We start from the raw sequence: 23,434 nt of genomic DNA on the forward strand, positions 1-23,434 counted from the left end.
GAGGTAAATAGATAAATCTCCCCTTACCCCCTCCAGGGGTATAGCCATGCCATAGTCCTTTCTGCTCTATTTTCCCCTTGGTATTTTGGGCATGCTCACACATGCACTCGGTATGATTTTCAAGCCACCAGGTTTAGGACTCAAACCATGGTCAACCGCATGAGAGTCCAGCGCCTTAACCACCATGCCACCTGCCAGGCCCCCAAATTTGGGAATATTTTAAGACACCAAATATTTGTAGCTATTTGTATCCACTTTGCCTAAATAGGAAACATATTATAGAATTGCTGTGTAATATGTAAAACAAGGGAATTTTGCTGACACTGGACTCCCACATGACTGACCATGGTTCGAGTCCTGGACCTGGTGGTTTGCTTTCTCACTTTCTCTCTCTCTCTCACTCTCTCTCTCTGGTCAAATTAAAATAAAATAGATAAATAAAGTTTAAAAATAATTCTTAAAAAAAATCAGATTGTGTTATCTTATTATTTATTTCTATTGATCAACTTGAACTATTAGTTTTTTGAACATTGTGTGTATATTGGGTCATTGGAAAAGTTACAATGTATTTTTTGTTTTTATATGTAAAAACGTGTCTTGACTTTTCCAACAATCCAATAGATGATTAAAAAGTTAATGTATGGTAAATGTATTTATACACTGTTATTTTATAAAAGGAAGAAATGGGACTAAGCAAATAAATAGTTGACCCAAAGTAATGCTTAGCTTCCACCTTCTGGATAGGAACAGTTCTTAAGAGCAGCTGCAGAGGGAACTAGCAGTTAGCATAATGGCTATGTTGCTGAACTCCCACGTAGTCGACCACGGTTCACGTCCCGGACCCCGGTGGCTTAAAACTCATGCCAGGCGCGTGTGCGTGCGTGCCCAAGATCCCGAGAGGAGAATGGAGGAGAAGGGATTACGGTGTGAACATTCCCCCTGGGGGGTGATTTCTCGCTTTCTGTCTCTCTGTCTCTCTCTGTCTGTCTGGCAAGCACACGCGCCCTATAGTGAAAATCTCTCCAAAAAAAAAAAAAAAAAAAGAGCAGCTGCAGAAAGAGGTACTAGGAAACAAATGATTGAAGAATTTCATTGTTCTAAGGACAGCAGAGGACAGGACCTGAGGCAGCAGCTAGCACTGTGCCTTCGACATAGTAAGCAGTCAGTAAATATTTCTTAAGAATAACACTCAGAGGTCTTCTAATTAATCATTGAATCTAATTAATCATTGGAATCAGAAGTTGACTACAGTAATTTTAAAAGCATTTTCACTGAAGAATATTTTTGTAGGTAAGTTATTTATATTTGATGAAGCACTGACATTATTCCTAATGCAGTTCCTGCACATACAGACTAATGTTTTATTTGTTGTCACCAATAATTATGACTTGCTAACATGTAAGAATAACATTTCACTTCAGAGGGTACACTCAGAGAAAGCCACCTCACTCCTTTGCCCAACTTCAAATAAACTTACAAAGCTACTTGTTTCAGAGAGGTGTTCCTCTGCTAGAGGTGTTATATCTGAAACCGTAAAGGTCACTGTGGTGAGGATTTTAAGACATCTGAGACACATTTCATTGATTAGTAATAATATAAGTCTCAATGTTTTTAAGACTCACAAATCCAAAATTGTCTTCATTTTAACAAAGAGCCACATTATAAAGTCAGATGACAAGGCATCAACTAATGGAAAGTAATCTTATATTTCTAGCCCTGTCTCTAATTTAGCCTTTGTGTTCATTTTAATTAACAAGCAGCAATAGGTATTTGTAAGCAGTAAATTACTGTTGTCATTTGGCTGAACATTTAAATGAAATGTCATATTCCATTAATGTTCTCACAATACTTACTACTAAAATGCTGTGTCTATAGTTAATACAGTAATTGTTTAAATTTGATCTGGGCAGGAACTCAGGAGAGACTAGCATATTATATTAACTTAATAGTGAAAATTAATTTTCCTCTCAAAACCCAAGGATTTTAAGAAATAATCTGACATAATTTTATTTCTAAAGGCATCACAGACAAGCATTACATAATCATCTGTGAGATTTTTATCTGAAGGATGAAACTATGTCATGATAAAGTATTTTAAGAAGGTAGAAGATTGCTCTGTGATCCAAAAAAAGGTGGAATCAAATCTGAATCTTTTAACATGACTTAGTACCTGATAGAACATGAAAATAATAACCAAGGGACATCTGCTTCTAGGAAGATAAAAGAGATTTACTTTTCCTTACTCCTCCTAAAAAGTGCACCTAAAACTGTGGACACACTCTATGAAAAGCAGATACAAGAAGGCTGAAAGGTAGAGAGAAGGTAGATCAGCTATAAACTCTGGCACCTGAGAAATGACACAGCAGTGATTTCTCTTAGTTTTCTTTTTTCTCACATCCCAGAAACTGGGTATGAGAGAAACTGGCAACTAAGAACAACCAACAAAGGGAAAAGAAAAAGCTTATTCTAGGGCCAGCTGGGGCATGCAGCTGGATCCCACACGGTCAGCCACATGGTTCGAGTCCTGGACCTGGTGGCTTGAAAAATGCTGAACACATGTGCATGTGCCCAAAACCCCAGAAGAAGGAAAAAGTAGAGTAGAAGGGATTATGGTGTGACCACCCTCTCTCCTGCTCTTGCTCTCTCTCTACTGTACTCTGGTTGAGAGAGAGATTTTTTTTTTTTTTTGGCTATAGGGCATATGCACTCACCAGAGAGAGAGAAGGCAAGAAATCACTCCCCGGGGGGGATGGCCACGCCATAGTCCCTTCTCCTCTGTTCTTAATACGATTTTAGATACACACGCACACGCTCTCAACGTGAGGTTTTTTTGTTTGTTTGTTTTTTTCTTTTTTTGGAGAGGTTTTTGCTACAGGGTGCGTGCGCTTGCCAGACAGACAGAGAGAGACAGAGAGACAGAAAGCGAGAAATCACCCCCCAGGGGGGATGGTCACACCACAATCCCTTCTCCTCCATTCTCCTCTCAGGATCTTGGGCACACACGCACACGCGCCCGGCGTGAGTTTTAAGCCACCGGGTCCAGGACGCGAACCGCGGTCAACTACGTGGGAGTCCAGCGACATAGCCATTACGCCAACTGCTGGTTCCCTCAACGTGAGTTTTAAGCTGCCCGATCCGGGACTCAAACCATGATCAGTCGACCATGCAGGAGTCTAGCAATGTAACCATTACGCCATCTGCTGGTCCCTAGAAACAATTTTTTAAAACTACAGTGTGCCATAGTTTACTATAGCAGTAAACAGTATAGAAGTCACCTCTCAGGGGGAGACTCAATCTTTCACAGGATTTCTCTGGTATTTCCTATACCTGCATGTAAATCTACAGTTAACCTCAAAACAAAAAGTTTAGTCAAAAATAGTTGTGATTAGGCTGGTTCCATAGCCTAGTGATTAAGGAAAGCCAGATCCCACATGGCTGACCACAATTCAAATCCTAGCCCCAATGGCTTGAAACATATACCAGCCACATGTGTGTGCATGCTGCAAATCCTGTCAGGATGGAAAATTGGAGGGGAGGGGATTGCAGTGTGACCACACCCCTTTGGGAGTGCTCTTTCTGTCTCCTTTCTCTCGGGAGCATGCTCTCTAGTAACTTTAAAAAGAAGTAATCATACTTGCATACAAACAAATTAATTTAACCCTTCCTTTAACACCACGTGGCATTTTAAAAAATTAAAATTCGGAATGGAACAATCTCATAACGACAGTAAACAATAAAATACCAATGTGTGAACATGAACTATAGAAAAGCTTAAATATTTTTTGTGAATTCATAAAGTACATAGAAGTTTTTTCAGATTATTAAGTTATTAAATTTTCTTTATTATGACTTTTTCTTGAGTCTGTATATCACTTTTTTAAAATAATTATTATTAGTTCGATTTGTTATTATTATCTTTTAATTTGACCATAGAGAGAAAAGAGAGAGAGAGAAAGGGAGAAAGCAAGCCACCAGGTCCAGGACTTGAATTGCAGTCAGCCTTGTGGGAATCCAGCACCTTTAACCACCACGCCACCTGCTGGCCCTCTTAAGAACTTTTTTAAAAGATTTAAAAGACTTAATACTTCTCAGAAGTAGCTAAAGATGATAGTATATGTATTTTTTTAAAGAATTATTTTATTTAACCTATTTGTTTTAATTTGACCAAAGGGGACAGAGTGAGAGAGAAAGAAAGTGGGAAAGCAAGTCTCCAGTTCCAGAACTGAAACTGTGGTCAGCCATGTGGGAGTCCAGCACCCTTAACCACTATGCCACCTGCCAGCCCCAAGATGATGTTTATATTAATACTGATTGCATAGCCCTTGTCCAAAATGCTTGGGACCATAACCATTTCAGGTTTCAGATGTTTCAGACTCCAGAGTATTAACTTATCCAAGTGAGATTTCTTGGCGATAGGACCCAAACCCATATACAACATACCTATAGCCCAAAGATAATTTTATATACTTTATAAATATTTTTTCCTTTTGCTTCCTTAGTCTTTTACTTGTAAAACATTAATATTTAACAATAAATGTTAGGGGAAAAGCAATAAAAAATTTAGCCGACTTGCACTGTGGGTGAGAAGCTCAGACCAGGGCACAGCAGAAGTTTCTGCTACCCAGTAGGATGTGCTGTGGGGCCACCAAGACTCCTTTCAAAATAAAATTATGTCAGATTATTTCTTAAGATTGTTGGATTTTGAGAGGAAACGTAATTTTTCTGTTGATAAGCTGGTCTCCCCTGAGTTCCTGGGCAGGAATTCAGTGTGCAATGTGAAAGGCTCATCTTTCTTCTCCTCCCTAAGGTCTCAGCTTAGATGGAAGGCAGGGTGTGAAGTCTGGTACACATTTTTGCTGTTCATCCGTTTTTCTTGATCTTGTTCTCTGATCCTATACATTCCAGATTATTTAATGGATTTGTAATAAATTTCTAAGATGAAAGAGAATTTCTCATGCAAAATACTGGCTTGTTTTCATCTAATTAAACAATAAATATGTGCCAGTGGTTCCATAGTGCAGGCCATCTTGAAATATGAGCTTTCCGAGCAATTTTTTATTTTGTGAAACGAAGTTTGTTTATGTTGAGTCTTCGGAAGGCAAAGGTGTCACTGTCTCAGCCACTTATGTGGAAGGGAATTGCAGTGACCTGTGGAGGGTGTTATCTGAAATTGCCCTTGTTCCTGACTTTGAATTTATACACTACCAATAGGCGGTCTTTTATTTTTTTTCCCCTTTAGAGAGATTTTTGCTATAGGGCATGTGTGCTCACCAGAGAGACAGAAAGCAAGAAACCATGCCCCCGGGGGGGATGGCCACTCCTCAATCCCTTCTCCTTCAGTTTCCTTTCAGGGTTTTGGGCACAGACACACAGACACACACACACACACACACACACATACACACACACACACACACACACACACACACCTGGCATGAGTTTCAAGCTGCCAAGACTTGAGCTGCGGTCGACTACATGGGAGTCCGTCAACATAACCATTACACCATCTGCTGGTCCCAGGCAGTCATTTTTTAATGCTTACACATAAGTACTTAACAGTAGAGGAAAAGAAAAAGACATATGAGGGCCAGGCAGTGGTGCAGCAGAAATGCAACAGGTGAGAGAGGTCTCCCTGTTTCTCATTTTCTCTCAAAATAAATAAACTTTAAACACACAAATAATGACATGCCATTAATACAGGGTCCCTTGAGAACACTGAGTATCAGATTTAATGTTGTGTGCTAGCATTTTGACTGTGATCTGTCACGTGAAGTCATTTATAGAATTTTTATGCTCAGGTGTCATGTGGGCTTTCTAAAACTTTTGGATTTGGGAATATTTGAGATTTTCAGATTAGGGATGCTCAACCTTACTAATTTTTTTAAAGTGGGGGGTAGTCTGCATGAAATATGACAGTGTTGGTTGGAAGATAAATGTCTGGGTTGGCTCTATAGCACCGTGGTAAAGCGCAGCTCAGGGGAAGTCGGATCACACCTGGTGACTGCGATTTGAATCCCTGGCCAGGTCAGTGAACACAGCAGACACACGTGCGAGTGCCCAAAATCCAACGGGCTGGAGGACTGCAGGAAGGGAACTGCAGTGACCAGACCCTGTGGAGGGTGTTCATCTCTCTGTCCCGTACTCGCTCCCACGTGCTTTCTATCATGGATCAAGGTGGGGGGACAAAAGCGTGAACGCTTTTGATGTCTGTGCACGTCAGATTTTTAAGCACTTAGGCACCACATTAAATATAGGGCATTTTAATGACAATACACTTCTATCCATTAGCTCATGTTTTTTTCCAGTTTTAAACTGTTCAGTTTTTTTCCATATAACACTTAACCAGGTATCTTTTACATCTGAGGAAAAAAATGACCCATGAAACAGATCTGTGGTTAAATACTCTAAGGAATATAATTCAGTTTTGCACATTTCCAGGCACCCTTAAAACAAGTGTATCACAGTGCAGAAAAAGGGATCACAACCACATTTCACGTATAGATAACCATTAGCTCATTCTTGACATCACCTATGTGAAAGCATTTTGGTAGGCTCAAAGTGAAGCTGAAGGAGCTGCTGTTTTAAATTAAGCAACTTTACCATTTTAAATATAAAACCCATACAGACATCATCTAGTTTTAGAAGTTATCACCATTTCGATGATCGTGTTTATTTTTAAGCAAATTCCAGAAACATTTTTTCCTATAAATATTTTAATGGCAATAATTTTTAAAAATGTTAACTGTAATACCATTATTGTACTTAACAATCAGCTATAATCCCTTCATAATATCTAATGTTATTAGATATTAATATTGTAATTAAGTCTGAATACCATTCTTTTTATTTCGTTCATCAGTCATTTAATGTTGGAAAACATGTAGTTTCTTTTTTGTGGGAAAAGTCAGGGAAGACTGGGACCGGCAGTTAGCGTAATGGCTATGTCGCTGGACTCCCACGTAGTCGACCACGGTTTGAGTCTCAGACTCGGTGGCTTAAACTCACGCCGGACGCATGTGCGTGCGTGCCCAAGATCCCAAGAGGAGAATGGAGGAAAAGGGATTGCAGTGTGGCCATCCCCTCTGGGGGGTAATTTCTCGCTTTCTATCTCTCTGTCTCTGTCTGTCTGGTGAGTGCACATGCCCTATAGCAAAAACCTCTCCCCCCCCCAAAAAAAAGTCAGGGAAGACTAACAGAAGGGGATCTCCTCTTTAGAGAAGTGGAAGAAAAACTAAACCAATACTCACTCAGCATCTGCCTTGTATCAGAACCACTGTTGTGCGAGAGCCAGAGCCAGACTGCCGCTGAAAAAGTGTCCTCTTTCAGGGGTTCAAGCAAGAGTTAGGCTGCCAGTATTAGGTCCAAATGAAATAGAAAGGATAAATGTTCATTTGCAGGGTTTGTAGATTCTTAATCAGAATGTGCCTTGAACTTGGAATAAAAGAAGTTAATTACAGGAAATTTGCTCAAAGTCCTGTACACCTAATGTTTTTAGTTTTCTGGGACTGGGATTTGCATAATTATGCCATCCTGCTGTTCTGTAGGAGGAAAAGCACAGCTCCTTGGAAGAGCCAGGTTGGAAATGAGTGATGTACTCAGGGAGGAATACAGCCTCAGTTTGCTTCCTGAACTGGGAGGACCTCCCTGCTCTTTGAGACCTGATTATGTTGAAGGGTTGAAAGAATCTATCCTAATTGTCTAGTGAGAATGCTCGTGGAAATTTGGGCAACTCACAGAAAGTCATTGTCCTCTTTTTGTACAACCTATTGAAAATTATTCAGTTCCTAGCTGACCCTTGGATTTCATGTATAGAAAAGTTGTAATGCAGAAATTTTTCATTCATTTAAAGAATTCTCTTAAAAACGTTTTATAAAAATCATAAATTGGGCCATCAGATGGCATGGTAGTTAACGTGCTAGGTTCCCACATGGCTGAACATGGTTTGAGTCCCAGACCTAGCAGCTTGTTCTCTCACTTTTCCTCCCTCTTTCTGGTCAAATTAAAAAATAATAATAATAAATAACTTTACAAATATATAAATTACTTAAAAATAATTATGTCAAGGTAGAATGACTTATGCAAATGTCGGTATTGTGATTACTACACCATCTGACTACAGGGTTTTTTTTTTATTTAAAACTAACATGATAATTCATTAAGGTTAAATATAAATGGTACATTGATCATTTTTAGAACTGGACATGTTTGCCTTTTGTGTCGTACTGTCTTCTATTTATGTGTTTTAGACAAGATCAGTTGCAGTAATAGAAGTAGAGAGACCATGAAGTTTAAGTCTTGTATTTCCCTGTAAGAGACGGGATAATTTGCAGCATAGATAACCGTAGTAGTGTTCCACCATTCACTTTGGTGGTGCTGGAGGTAGGTTTGCTATTAATCTATAGATTTTCTGTTCATCCGCTTAGTGATATCACCGATGCAGATCTGTTGAGAGGAAGGACAAAGTAGTGCTCGAGGAGAATGCACAGGATAGCTCCTGTAACCACGCATTATGTGGCCCAGAATGTAGTGGTCCCGAGGTTGAGAAACATTGCATTAGGGTATCTGGGTACAGTTAAAGTCAAAGAAGTGGAGCACCAGCAACTCAGCATAATATACAAGTCCTCTTTACTCATTTGGTTAGGGTGCTATAAATTTGTATTAAAACTGCTTCAATTCATTGATGGCCTGAGGGAAGGAGTCAAGACTGGGGAGTACTGTTAAAAAGTAACACTACCGGGACCAGCAGTTAGCGTAATGGCTATGTCGCTGGACTCCCATGTAACCCACCGCGGTTCGAGTCCTGGACCTGGTGGCTTCAACTCATGCTGGGTGCGTGTACCTGCGTGCGTGCCCAAGATCCTGAGAGGAGAATGGAGGAGAAGGGATTGCGGCGTGGCCATCCCCCCGGGGGATGATTTCTCGCTTTCTGTCTCTCTTTCTATCTGGTTGAGCACACGTGCCCTATAGCAAAAAAAAGTAACACTACCTCTGTTTTATGTGCTATCTCTGATCTGTGAATCCTACAGTGAGTAAGCTCAACTATTTCAACATTTATCTTGATACCAGTACCTGGATCCAAGGTCATTATGTTCTGGAACCATTCTGACTTCCTCCGCCTCCTGTTCAGCCAGCCACCAGCATCACTTAGCAGACGTGCTCTGCTTATATCTTGAACTTTATTTTTTCCTTTACCTCTACCCCCTAGTACATGTTTTGTTCTTTCCTGAGTTTATTTGTATTTTATTCTTTTTTTTTTCCTCCAGTTTGACCAGAGAGAAACAGAGAGTGAGGGAAACTGAGAAAGCAAGCCACTAGGTATAGGACTCGAACTGTGGTTGGCCATGTGGGAGTTCAGTGCCTTAACCACCATGCTACTTGCTGGCCCCTCATACTGGAATTTATACCACCTATCTTAAACTGGGGTCTTAAATTTAAAATGGCACCCAAGAAAATGCTTTCAAGACATTTTAAGTTAATGTCTAAAGAGCATAAAAACAAAATGATACCCTAGTCCACCTGTACTAGATTTTACTTGCAGAGGTAAGAATTTCTCAGGGAGGAGCCAGCAGATTGCGTGGTAGTTAAAGCACTGGTTCCCACAGGGACCACTCCATGTCCCGACCTGATAGCTTGAAAAACGAGTCTGGCTGTGTGTGTGTGTGTGTGTATACGTGAGCGTGCACACGTACACACACACACACGTACACACACACACACACACAATCACTGGAGGAGAATGGAGGAGACAGGATTGCAGCATGACCCTGCCCCATAGGGCGTGATTTCTTGCTTTCCCTCTCCATTTCTGACTTTATCCAGTGACCACATGCACCCTATGGCAAAATTATTTTTTTAAAAAATTGAAAATATTGAAAGAAATTCTCAGGAAGATACACACAGAATAATACATTACATTAATAACACTAATATATACACACACATAAACTTTATATACACACATAGCTTTCTCCATATGAAACTTCTCTACTAGGAAACTAGTGTAGTATTCAAATATTATGTTTATTTCCAAATTATAAGTTACAGGTTATAATAAGGGAATTTATTGCTTTTATAAAGTGGATTTTAACCAGTTTTATATAATTTGAGGTGGTTCCAAACATGCTATTATCATTTATCCTATTTGATTTTTACTGAGGAAGTATGCCCATAAATGTGAGTTCATCTCCTAACTGTCAATGAAATCAAAAAGCTATTCAGCCAAAATACTATTGTCTGTATCTGTATGGTATTTCCGTAGGAACAGGAGACTGGGACTCACTTTTACAATTTCAGCTCCTGTTCCTGCTTTTAAATGTAATATTTATATGTTGTACATGTTTAATCATTATAGTAATAATGCAGTCAGATATATGGAGGGCATTTTTGTCAAAGTTCTTTCACATTTATTATCCCAGGTTTTCACAAAGGTATTAAGTTCTCCATCCAGATTCTGTTTTGGTAGGTTTGGGGATGGCCTGGGAGCCTGTATTTGTAACCACCCCTCAGTTGATGATGATACTGATGTGGGTGCAGTCCCTGAAGAGCTGTCAAGGCTGAGGGGCAGGCCTATCAACTCATTCACCCGACAGGAGAATCTGGCAGAGCCATCCCTCCCATCTCCTCAGAAACAGTATTGCTTTAGACTTCCTCAATATCTTCGTCCTTTTCTTCTCTGTTGATTCTTGGCTCCCACCAAATAATTATATATCCAGTTTCAGCCATCTTAAAAATAAAATTCTGTCACTTCAGTTCTCCTTGATGCTTTTCCTTCTAGCTTCTTTTAAGAACAGTCATGCAGGCTCTGTGGCCTGGTGGTTAAGGGAGCTGGATCCCACATGGCCACCATGCAGTTCAAAGCTCAGCCCCAGCGGCTTGAAGAATGCACTCAGCATGTTTGCCTGTGTGCCCCAAATCCTGCTAGGGTAGAGAAACGGAGGAGAAGGGACTCCAGCGTGACATGCCCCATTAGGGGGTACTTCCTTTTCTCCCTCTCCCTGTCTCTGTTTCTTGAACAAGTAAGTATACTTACCCTCTGGCAACTAAAAGAAAAAAAGGAAAAACGAAAAAAGAAGAGTCTCCATTTCCTTACTGTTTTCACACTTCAGTTCACAATATGACTTCCTCCACTTGACCAAGATCATCCTGGACCCCCTAATTGCCACACCTACATCTGTCCTTAGCTCTGTGACACTCTTCTCTTCTCTTTCTTTGGGCTATTTAACCTTCCCTGGACTCTTTACCAACTCTTTTTCTGCTTTAAGAGGGCACCTAAATCTATGACTTGAGGTTCCTTTTAGGCTCAGCTCCACACTGACAGCTACTGCCTAGACAGCTCCTGCATGCATGCTCTTCAGACTCTCTGACTTAGCACATGCAGGCTGAAATGATAGCTGTCTGGTCTGCAAGATCTTATATCCTGTACCCTACATGTTCCATTTCCTTTACCCCTTTATTGATCCAGTTATGATGTTTCACATTCCGCCTGTTGGCTTACTGCTTCTACCTGTTAAATATCTCTCCAGATCGTCCTCTATGATAATTACCTCCTAATTGGACTGCCTGCCTTTATTTTTCAGTCCTCTTCACTGCTGCCTGTGAGATCTTTCTAAAAATAGAGATTGAATGTCAGTCTCCGATTTTATTAAAACCATGCACTGACCAGCTGCAGTCGGGTACCCTGCTAAGACGTGGTGCCCCACAGACTGGGACCATGTGGGAGGCCCAGATTTGATTTCTTGTCAAACTTAAAGGCCACGCACAGTAGGCTGCATCTGTAATCTCAGCAACTCAGGGAGGCTAAAGGACAAGGGCCACAAGCTTGAAGGTGTCCTTGGCAGTATATCAAGACCCTGTCTGGAAGAGCTGGGCATGCTGGCATATGCCTGTGGTCCCAGCTGGGGGCTGAGGCAGGAAGATCATGACATGGTAAGAACCTGTCTTTAGAAAAACAAAGCATCCTCACTGCTTCAGCATTCCTTAGTTTGGCAGGCAAGGCCCTGTGAGTGCCAGCACCCCTCCACATGCTCGCCACATGAAGAGGTGGTCGGCTATGTGACACTCCCTCTCTCCACAGAAAGTGTTCTTGCACTCGAAATGCCTTTCCTTCCTGCTCCATCCTTCAGGGCTATGGTCAAGTGTGACGCCTCCTCTGGAGTGCCTTGCATGATACTGCCCACAACGCCTGTCTTCCCTTCACCACCAGCTGCTGCACACCTAGCATGCAAGGTCTGAATCACTAGGCTCCTTTCTCTCTGCTCCTTCCTGTGACATCCTGGGCAGGAATTCCCTTCAGCACTGTATTCTCGCGCTGCTTTCCCACGTCAGCCCACCTTAAGGACGGAATTCCTTGAAGACACATGTTGTTGTGTCATCTCCGCATCCCCAATACTTAGCACAGTGCCTGCCCCAAGCCAGTAACCAAACCTTGAAGAGTTATTAAGTTACTTCCGCTTTACTCTTCAGACCTTAATCAGGTTACGCTTTGGTTCCTTTAGCTGTGTGTAGGTGGAATTCTCTCCTGAGCCTTATCTTTGCCCTGAGCGTTCTACAACAAGATTTCAGGGAATCCAGATGAGCAGATTGCCTCCTCTGATGATGTGCTTCCTCCATAGCTGACTGGGTGTCTGTGGTTCGGGAGCCTTTTTTAGACCCAAGGATGTCTGTCTTCGCCTTTAGTTGGCAAAGATCATGCATGGCTAGCCAGGTCAAGCACCCCTTCCTGAAAGCCTCCTGCTGTGTTTTTAAGATTTCAGATACTCTACAAGTGCTAGATTTACTTCTATATTTACTTCCTTGTTTTTCTTTGTGTATTTCTTTCTAAATCAAAAATGTAACGTTCTCAGAGTTGTGTGTTACAGAAACTTACAGTACTATATTCCCACTAGAATGCTGTGAAGGGCTTAGTAAAGACCACGTTGGAGATGTGAATAATGATTAAAGTTGCCATTTGCCAAATACTTGTCATTTTGTCAGATACTCTTCTAAATCCTTTAGCCATTTGGTGGGACCTTTTTTCCCCCTGTAATCATCACTTTTATTAAAATTAAGATTGAAAGTTTATGTAAAAGCAGAATACAATAAACATTAGGATTTTTTTTTTTTTTTGGAAAGGTTTTTTTCGCTATAGGGCGCTTGCGCTCGCCAGACAGACAGAGAGAGACAGAGAGACAGAAAGCGAGAAATCACCCCCCAGGGGGGATGGTCACACCGCAATCCCTTCTCCTCCATTCTCCTCTCGGGATCTTGGGCACGCACGCACACGCGCCCAGCGTGAGTTTTTAGCCAACGGGTCCAGGAAGCGAACTGCGGTCGACTACATGGGAGTCCAGCGACATAGCCATTATGCTAACTGCTGGTTCCCAAACATTAGGAATTTTTTGAGGCAAAAATGATAAGGATTTCTAGAAGGTTACTTTACCTAGCGTGACATAATCTTTGCCAATCATGATGCAGATCTAGTCATTTGAATTCTCACAGGCGCAGCTGCAGTAGCAAGGCTGGTTGATGGTGCTGCTTAGCAGGCTTAGGCTACATGGGAGGCCAAGGTTCAATCCCTGGCCCACCCTAGAAGCTGAGCATAACGGTGTGGGCCTGTAGCTCCAGCTGCTTGGGAGACAGGCAGGAGGATAGTGACATAGCGAGACTTCTTCCAAACAAATGAGTTTTTTTCTTAAAGCTGTTAAAAAATGCCTGGCTCGGGACCAGCAGGTGGCGTGGTGGTTAAGGCGCTGGATGCTCCCACATGGCTGACCAGGGTTCGAGTCCTGAATCTGGTGGTCTTGCTTTCTCACTTACTCTCTCTCACTCTCACCCTCTGTCTCTCTGGTCAAATTTAAAAAATAAATGAATGAATAAATAAATAAAATTTGTTTTTTTTTAAATGCCTGGCTCAGCTACTAACGTACTAAAGATACAGCCAAAATGATAGCTGGAAATACAGCCAGCAGACCCTAAAACAGATTGCAGTAACCTGCCAGGCACGTAGACTGACAGGATAGATGAATTTCTGTACCTGGGGAGAACCTGTGACTTAATAAGACTTCATAGGAAGAAGACCAGTTTCAAGGTCCTTGCTGATATTTGTGTTCTGTCCCAATACCTAGAAATGTACAGACTGAAGTTGCATTGAGAGCCCATTGTACTTCTTCCAGCTTTGTTGTCAGTGGCAAAACGGGTATTTTTATATAGCTGGAACACGATTGTAAACTAAAGATGTTGTCCCTTTGCCCGTTCTCAGGGGCAGGCCCATGAATGTTGAGGCGTGCCACAGGACTTTTCACTGGGAATCTGACGTAGCCTTACCAGGATCCCAGCATCCTTTGCGTATATCTTTGTTTAATAAACGTTTACACCATCCTCCACGTGATAGGAGACTTTGCTAACACCAGCTTCACCCCTGCTTTGGGCATCACCGCAGAGGACTTTATAGACACAAAAGCTCTACCTTTTGTTTTTCATTTGCTATAGGGTGCATGTGCTCACTAGAGACAAAGGGCGGGGAAGTGAGAAAGCACTCCCCGGGGGGAATGGCTCCACCTCGTTCCCTTGTCCTTCATTCTCCTCTCGGGATTTGGGGCTTGCACATGTGCCTGACATGTTTCTCAAGCCCCAGTCTGGGACCCCAGCTGTGCGGTTGGCCCTGCAGGGACAAGCTACCTTAGCCACCATGCCACCTGCTGGCCTGACAAAAGTTCTGACTCTGGAATTCACATCCACTTTTTCTTTTGGGAAACTCATGATGTCAATTTAATTCATAAAGGGCTGCATCTTTTTTTTTTGAGAGATCTTTGCTATAGCAAAAGGCCGCATGCACTATCCAGACAGACAGAGAGATAGAAAGCGAGAAACCACCCGCCAGAGGGGATGGTCACGCCACAATCCCTTCTCCATTCTCCTCTCGGGATCTTGGGCATGCACGCACATGTGCCCGGTGTGAGTTTTAAGCCACCGGGTCCAGGACACGAACCACGGTCTACTACGTGGGAGTCCAGCGATGTAGCCATTACACTAACTGCTGGTCCCTACTCTTTCTTTTTTAGGTTTGTGGCATAAGGATAGGCACCCTGCCTTCCCTTCTCCTCCATTCCCCTTGTGGGAATTTGGGCACACATGCACACACATGCTTCCCACATGATTTTTAAGCCGCCAGGTCTAGGACTCAAAATGTGTTTGACCAAGTGAGAATCCAGTGCCTTAACCGCTACTCCTCCTGCTGGCGTAGAATTCAAACATTTATTAAAGTCACAGAATTTGAAGGAGTTCCTTATTTAAACTCCTTAATGTCAGATTCTAGTCTGATGATCTTTTTGTAGAACCTTCTTTTTGCACATTTATCTTCTCTCAGTATATTTTATTCGTTAGGGCTGACTGTATGGGGAGTCTTCAGAAAGTTTTTTTTATAAAGCCTCACTTGTACTCATGTTGCTAATGCACTTTGTCAGTGTTTCGCTGTTCTTAAAACATTTGAATTGACCGAGGAGCACTGGTCAGTGTTCCTTTTCTGTTCTGCAGCGTGTGCAGAGCACGTCCACATTTAGCACCTGTATCGCCTTCGCCTCACGTTCCCCACATATCACTGCTCCTGAATGTCCGTGAGGACAGTGGCGCACATAAGCACTTACTATGTGCCAAGCACATTTTCATGCTTTACATTGATTTTCTGAACAATCCGGTGAAGTAGGACCCACTTTATATCCTCATTTTACAGTGAGCTCAAGGAGCAGGTCCACATGACAGCACTAAGAGGTGGTGCTGGGGCTCGAGCGCTAGAACCCCACCCTTAGCCATTCTGATAGTTTCACGGGTATAACTTCATTCCACAAATGCAGATTTTCTTGAAGATTAAAAAATAGAGAGAGAGAGAAAGAGAGAGAGAGAGAGAGAAAATTAATTTTCTTACCTTTATACATATTTTTAATTTCTTTCAACAAATAATAAAAAAAAAAAAAACAGGCCTAGGACAGTAGGCCTTAGTAAAACAGGACGCTCAACAAAGTGGTCCCATGTAGGAAGGACCCGGGTTAGAGGTCTGGAGACTTCCCTGGGTATGCCGGCACGTGTTGCCCATGGTCCGGGACTGGCCGACAGTGGCTCACAGTGTCAGGACCTCGTTGGAGGTGCTCTCTTTCTTTTCACCTCTCCCTCTCTCTCAGAAGAACTCAACTTTATAAAACAATGGAAACCTATGTTTATCAGCTAGTATAGTGATTGGCCAATAATAAATATTTAGTAAATATTTCTTATTAGCTTGGACAAATAGATATCTGTAATGTAATAGCATTCATTTTAACAGTTGAGAAGAAAATTAAACACATTCTAGTTACTTCATGTTTCCCAGTTCTAAGAGAAAACTAAAAACTCACTTATTTTATAAAATACCTGCTCTTTAGCATCAATCAGTTCAAGATATTTAAGAAAATCCATCCAGGGCACTTTATTTGATTTGTTAGTTTGAAATGCTACCTAACAGATGCCATACTCTTTATCTTGCCACCAGGTGGCAGCATGCTACATAAGGAAGCAATTTAAATGTTATCTGTTGACGAAAATTTATATTCAGTATTTTGCCTCAAAAATTGTTAAGCTAAGCTTAGCTGCTGTGTGTGCTCTGCAAAAATACTACGCTCTACAGGCTGAGACCAGATAGGACAGCTGGGTTCGAGCCTCAGTCCAACCCAGAGGTTGACCTAGTGGTACATGCTGTAGTCTCAGCACCTCGAGGAGGCTGAGGCAGGAGGACCGCACGCTCAGGGCTCCCTTGGGCCGTTTAGTGAGAGCCTCTCAAAAAAGCCTGGCGGCACATGACTCTGGTTCCAGTTGGGAGACTAAGGCAGGAGAATCGGGACAGCGAGACCCTCTCAGAGAAGAAAGGAAAGAGGATTGAGCAGACTGTTAAACCATAATCAAATGAAGTGGTCTTCCATGTCCCACTTCACCTCATTTTCTGTTTGCTTGTGAAGGCCTTCCTAGCACATCATGGTGTACGTTGAGGCCTGCTTTCGCCCTGCACTGCGTTCTCTGTTAATACAGGAAGGGTTTGTTTTGTTTTGTTTTGTTTTGTTTTTAATTAATTTTTGCCAGAGAGTGTGTGCACTCACCAGAGGAGAGGGGTAAGAAAGCATACCCAAGAGAAATATGAGGAATGGTCACATCATAGTCCTTTCTCCTCCATTTTTTTCCTCCTGTTGGGATTTTAGACATGTTTGTACATACATGCAACCAGCATATTTCTCAGGCCCTGGGTTTTGGACTTGAACTGTACATTTGGCCATGTGAGATACAGCTGCCCTAACCACCATGCTATAGGCTGGCCCAGTACAAAAAGGCCCTCCCTCTCAACACCCCAGCATGTACAACTTTTTTCAGACTGGTCATTTTCCATGAACTACTTGAAAAGCCCATATCTTCCTATTACCTAGGTAAGTTCTGAACATATGGTAATTTAGGGCTAGCCAGTGACGTGGTGGTTAAGAGAACTGGATTCCCACATGGCCAACTGTGAGTTTCAAGTCTAGGACCTAGTGGCTTGACATACTGGCTGTGTGTAGGTGCATACATGCCCCAAATCCCAAAAGGGGGGAGAGATTGAGAGGGGATTACAGCATGACCATCCCCCTTGAGAGTGCCTTGTCACTTTCTCTCTCCCTGTTTCTTCTTGCAAGGTCATGTGCCCTCTGGCAAATTTGCTTTTTAAAAAGTAGGTGCCTTAAATAAATATCGACGATACATAAATACACCTCAGCGAGTGTATTTTACATTTATAGCTTCTTGTGGTTATATGGTTTTAATTTGTGCCGTAGACATCCATAAAGTTTACCTTAAGTTTAGGTTATCGGTACCATTCAGACACCTGCTGCCAGGGGTTGAAAGATTAGTGTCTGAAGTGGAAGGCAAGAGAATTAATGGCTAACGAAGGAGACGAAGGTAAAGGACTGAACACGGCAATTAATCAAAGTGTGGGGAAGGGCGAAGGCTGGTGGTAAGATGGGAGAGAGGCAGGTTTCTGTTCTGGAGTGGAGAGGTCACCGCAGAGGACAGCAGGAGGGTCGCCACATTCAGCTGGCTGCAAAAAAAATCTGTTTACACTTCACAGCCGTGGGTCTACCTAGATGGTGTTTGTTTTGTACTGTTAATAATGAAATCATTTGCCATGAGTTTCTCAGAAATAGCTTTTCTGCTCTAAAACCCATTAGTGTTTAGCATGTTGCTTGCCCCTAGTGAAGTCTTTAAAAATAGTCTTGCCCCCAAAGTGACAAGTGTACAGGAGGAAAAAGAAAGCAACTTTCATTTAGGCCTAGTGTACCCTTTAGGTATTTCTTTCCTAAGCATAATTGAGTTCAGTAAGGGTGTTTTAAGTACCTACTCTGTTGTAGGTATTGTGCTAAAGATTGAAAAAGACAGCTTACTTAATATCTACAGATACATTATTTTAATAGCTCAGCCATTCATATTAAACTCATTCTGTGATGAACATTGATACTACCTTGAGATATTCAACACACGTACTCAAAGTCCATTTTGAACTTTCTGTATGTTCCTAAAGATCTTATTAGTCTAAAGATGGATTAGGAACACCTATATCTTGAAAAATATATTCAGGGGTGATGGGGCAGCAGGTGGCATGGTGGTATGTTGGTGTTAGGCGCTGGACTCTCGTGTGGCCAACCATGGTTTGAGTTCCAGATCTGGTCTGGTAACCTGTTTCTCATCCCCCCCCCTCTCTGGTTGAATGCACATGCCCTGTAGCAAATTTTATAAATTATAATAATACTGGGAACCAGCAGTTAGCGTAATGACTATGTTGCTGGACTCCCACATAGTTGACCACAGTTCGTGTCCCAGACCCGGTGGCTTAAAACTCACGCCTAGCGCATGTGCGTGCATGCCCAAGATCCTGAGAGGAGAAGGGATTGCAGCATGACCATCCCCCCGGGGGGTGATTTCTCGCTTTCTGTCTCTATGTCTCTCTCTGTCTGTCTGGCGAGCGCACGCGCCCTATAGGAAAAAAAAAAAATCTCTCAAAAAAATTATAATAATACTAATGATAATTTAATAGTTATTTTAAAAAAGAGAAATGTTTATGAGTATTAAAATTTAATAAATACAGTGAAATGTTTTGATTTTTAAAATCCCAGCCAGTTTATTATTACATAGATATGTATCTCTCATCTTTCTTGAAAAGTTTTGCGACTTAAATGGCGATATTTTATCTGTGGCATCCAAGGGTCTTACCTTAGGAGTTTTATTTGATCTCTGCTAAGCCGTAATAGTATTTGGACGATGTTCATTATTTTGGGGAAGTCAACAATTTGAGTCTATAACCACACGCTTAAAACAGGTGTACTGTCTGCACTTGTCACGTTGGGTTTCAGTCTCTTAAGGACTCATTGAAGTTAGTCATTAATCAATCACTTGGTAATTCATATTAAATATTATCATGAAGTATATAAAACTTATTCTGTAATGTACTCAGAGGGTTGGAAAATACTTTATTTTCACGTCTTTTTCTTTTTTTTTTAAGAGCAATTTTTGCTATATGGCACATGTACTCACTAGAGAGACAGAGACAGAAAGTGAGAAATCACCTCCCAGTGGGATGGCCATGCCACAATCTCTTATCTTCCATTCTCCTCTCGGGATTTTGGACGCACATGCACCCAGCTTGAGTTTTAAGCCGCTGTGTCTGGGACTCGAACATAGGAGTCCAGCAACATAACCATTACTCCATCCGCTGGTCCTGTCTTTTGCCAGAGAGCGTGTGTGTTCATGCAGTGGGTGAGAAAGCATCCCCTGTGGGGAGTGGTCATGCAGTAATCTATTCTCCATTTCTCCCTCTTTCAGGGTTTTGGGCACTCACACATGTGCCTGGCATATTTCCTGAGCTGCCAGATCCAAGACTTAAACTACACAGTTGGCCACCGTGAGATCCAGCCACCTTAACCACCTGGGCTGGACTTTTTTTTTTTTTGTCTTTAATGTCTAATCAGAGAGTTGGAAGACAGATGTAGCATTGTTCAGATACCTTTTTCATTCAGATAATGGAAATTGTAATGAAAAATATTTTTGTTGTAATAAAATTAATTGCATTCCTTTGACATATAAAATACAGCTGAAGTTCATCTAGCACAGCAGTGCTTAAAAGTGCTAATAAAGCATTAGGTACTGCTGTGGTGATAAAGTTCGTAGTAACTTCTGAAATTATATAAAATAATTTTATTATGCCAGTCTTTAAAGCATTTTATCAGCAGATTGAAAAAAGGTCATTTATTTACATAAATTGATACATTTTATAGTGACTTCTGTAATATACAAGTGCTCGTGGACCAGCCATGGCATAAAGGTCAAGGTGGCTGGATCCTGGATAGACTCCTGTGTGGTTCAAACCCTGAATAACACTCTAAGTGTGTGTGTGTATGAATGCCCAAAATCCCTGAGGAGAATGAAGGAGAAGAGACTGAAGCATAGCCATTCCACTTTGTCAGGCAGAGTTGCTTGCTTTTTTTTTTTTAGAGCAATTTTTGCTATAAGGCATTTGTGCTTACCAGAGAGAGAGAGAGAGAGAGACAGAAAGCGAGAATTCACCCTCGGGGGATGGCCACACCACAATCCCTTTTCCTCCATTCTCCTTTTGGGATTTCGGGCCTTCACACACGCGTGCCTGTGTTTTAAGTCACCTGGTCTGGGATTTGAGCCACAGTCAACCACATGGGAGTCCAGCAATGTAACCATTACACCATTACTGGTCTCACGGGGTTACTTTCTTTTCCTTTTCTCTCTGTCTCTGTCTCTCTCTGTCTCTGTCTCTCAGTCTCCAGTAAGTGCACAGGCCCTATAGCAAATATTTAAGTGCTTGTTTATGTGAAGTTATGACCCATTAGTGGAACTGTGTAATTCTAGCCCATGTTCAAGAGAATGTACACGTGGGTGCCCCTGTAAGGAATTCCAGCCCAGTGAAATATGTATCTGTTGACTTCAGTATTCATTAGCCTGATTTCTAAGGGCATCACAATAATTGGCATGTTATTAGAAATAAAGTTAAGGTTTTCCTTATTTATAAGAATAACTTCAATTTCTGAAGAATGTGAATCATTCTGTAGTTGGCCGGGAGCCAGTTTCTCCTTCACTTTAACTCCAGCACACACATGAAAAGCGCACTCGTGTCCTAAGTGTCTCGTGAATCTGCAGTGATTAATTCTTCTCATTATTTTGCTGCAGATTCTCATGACCCTCTGTGATGATTCGATCAGCCACTTAGAGTTTATGCATATTCATATCTCTGTGCTCCTGCTGCAGTCGTTCAAGTCTCCTTCACTGACTGGTGTGTGCTTGGTGCAGTAATTGAGCTGCAGTGGGTTGATTACTCTGGGGAGCTGTAAGGCCTTCAAAGGTGAAAACATATCAGTCCTGTTAATTAGGAAACAAAAGCTCTGATGGCAAGTTCAGCGTCAGATGTTTCCAGTGGAGAGAGGAATGTATGATTTGTTCCTCCACATGAACCCTGTTTACTTGGTAAAATATGAATTAGGTCTGTATTAGAGGTGGTGGAGAATATATATTAAATACTGTATTTAATAGCTTTTATGAATTGCAATGGAGTGCTAATTGAACAGGACCGTATCGGTATCTCTGAGCACTATTATTTGTAGTCTCTGAAGTCTGATAGTTCAGATCCTGTTTGAGTTTGTGTACACCTTGTAGCACTGGTAATGTTTATATAACATACCTTAATGGTTCACATAAATATAAAATGCAAGCCAGCTAGTGGCATGGTGGTTAAGGTTGTTGGATCCTCCATGACCAACAGTGCCATTCTGAGTCCCAGATTCAGTGATTTAAAAAGCATGCCAGGGGAACCGGCAGTTAGCGTAATGGCTATGTCACTGGACTCCCACGTAGTTGACCACAGTTCGTGTCCCGGACCCGGTGGCTTAAAACTCACGCTGGGCACGTGTGCATGCGTGCCCAAGATCCCAAGAGGAGAAGGGAGGAGAAAGGATTGCGGCGTGACCATCCCCCCTGTGGGGTGATTTCTCGCTTTCTGTCTCTATGTCTCTCTCTGTCTGGTGAGCGCACGCACCCTATAGCAAAAACCTCGACCAAAAAAAAAAATATATATATTTAAATACCATGCCAGGTACATGTGTGTGCATGGCCAAAATCCCAAAAGGAGAAATGGAGAAGGGATTGCAGCATGACCACCCCCGGGGAGGGGAGTGAGGACTCGCTTTCCTTCTCTCTTTCTTTCTCTCCTCTCTCCCTCCCTCCAGCAAGCACACATGCCTTCTAGCAGATTTTTTTAAAATAACGCCTTAAAATGCTTGTGTATAAATTTTGATGTTTATAGATTTGATCTGGCCTATAGTATCCTAACATTTATCTTTTTGCCCAGTTAGTAGTATTCTATATGAGAGAAAGGTGAAACTAGTCAACATGGCACAGAGACTGAGCTGCCTTCTTTCTGTGTCATTAGCATCCTTTGATTCTTTCCCTCTTAAACTAATAGTATGTCATATATTATCGTAGCAAAAGGGCCCTGTGTGGAACAGTGGCCTCCAAAAAGAACCTAGCTTCAACATGGAGGATTATGTGATTTACGTGGCAGGCATTTGGTTTTCTTACATGTGCTGTTCTCATGTTATGTGTCTCCCTACCCCCGTGGTGAGATATAATTCATATACCCTGAAATTCACTCTTTTAAGGTACAGTTCAGGGAATTTTAGTATATTCAAGTTGTGCAGCCATCACCACTGTCTTATTCCAGAACATTTTCACTACTCCACATTCCCCTCCCCCAAGCAACCAATAACCTCCTTCCTGTATGGGTTTACATACCATGAACTCTTCAGGACATAGCAGTGGACACCTGTGTATGTGGCCTCGTGTGTTTTCCTGTTTTCACTTAGCACATCTCCACATTGTTACATGAGTCAGTTCTTCGTTCCTTTTTATAACCGAATAATATTCTGCTGCATTGCTCTCCTGCATTTTTGGTTTTCTTTCATCAATTGATGAATGTTTGTGTTGTTTCTACCTTTTGGCTGTTGTGAATAATACTGCCAAATGTGAATGAACACTCCTACATCCCTACTTTGTTCTTGATCTTGGGATAGCTTTCATTGCTTACCATTGAGTATCATGTCAGGTATGGTTTTTCATAAATGTGATTTACGGGAACCAGCAGTTAGGGTAATGACTATGTCGCTGGACTCCTACGTAGTCGACCGCGGTTCGCGTCCTGGATTCGGTGGCTTAAAACTCACGCCGGGCGCGTGTGCGTGCGTGCCCAAGATCCTGAGAGGAGAATGGAGGAGAAGGGATTGTGGCATGACCATCCCCCCTGAGGGGTGATTTCTCGCTTTCTATCTCTCTGTCTCTCTCTGTCTGTCTGGCAAGCGCACGCGCCCTATAGCAAAAACCTCTCCAAAAATAAATAAAT

General features: G+C 41.9%; 1 protein-coding gene across 1 annotated transcript in view; it reads left to right on the forward strand.

The window, feature by feature from the left end:
* Nucleotides 1–23,434, forward strand: part of RAB2A (RAB2A, member RAS oncogene family) — a 64,555-nt gene that overhangs the window by 36,086 nt on the left and 5,035 nt on the right. The gene's annotated exons all lie outside the window — the stretch shown is intronic.

This window comes from Tupaia chinensis, unplaced genomic scaffold (assembly GCF_000334495.1).
Source record: "Tupaia chinensis unplaced genomic scaffold, TupChi_1.0 Scaffold000421_1, whole genome shotgun sequence".
Classification (NCBI taxonomy): Eukaryota; Metazoa; Chordata; class Mammalia; order Scandentia; family Tupaiidae; genus Tupaia; species Tupaia belangeri.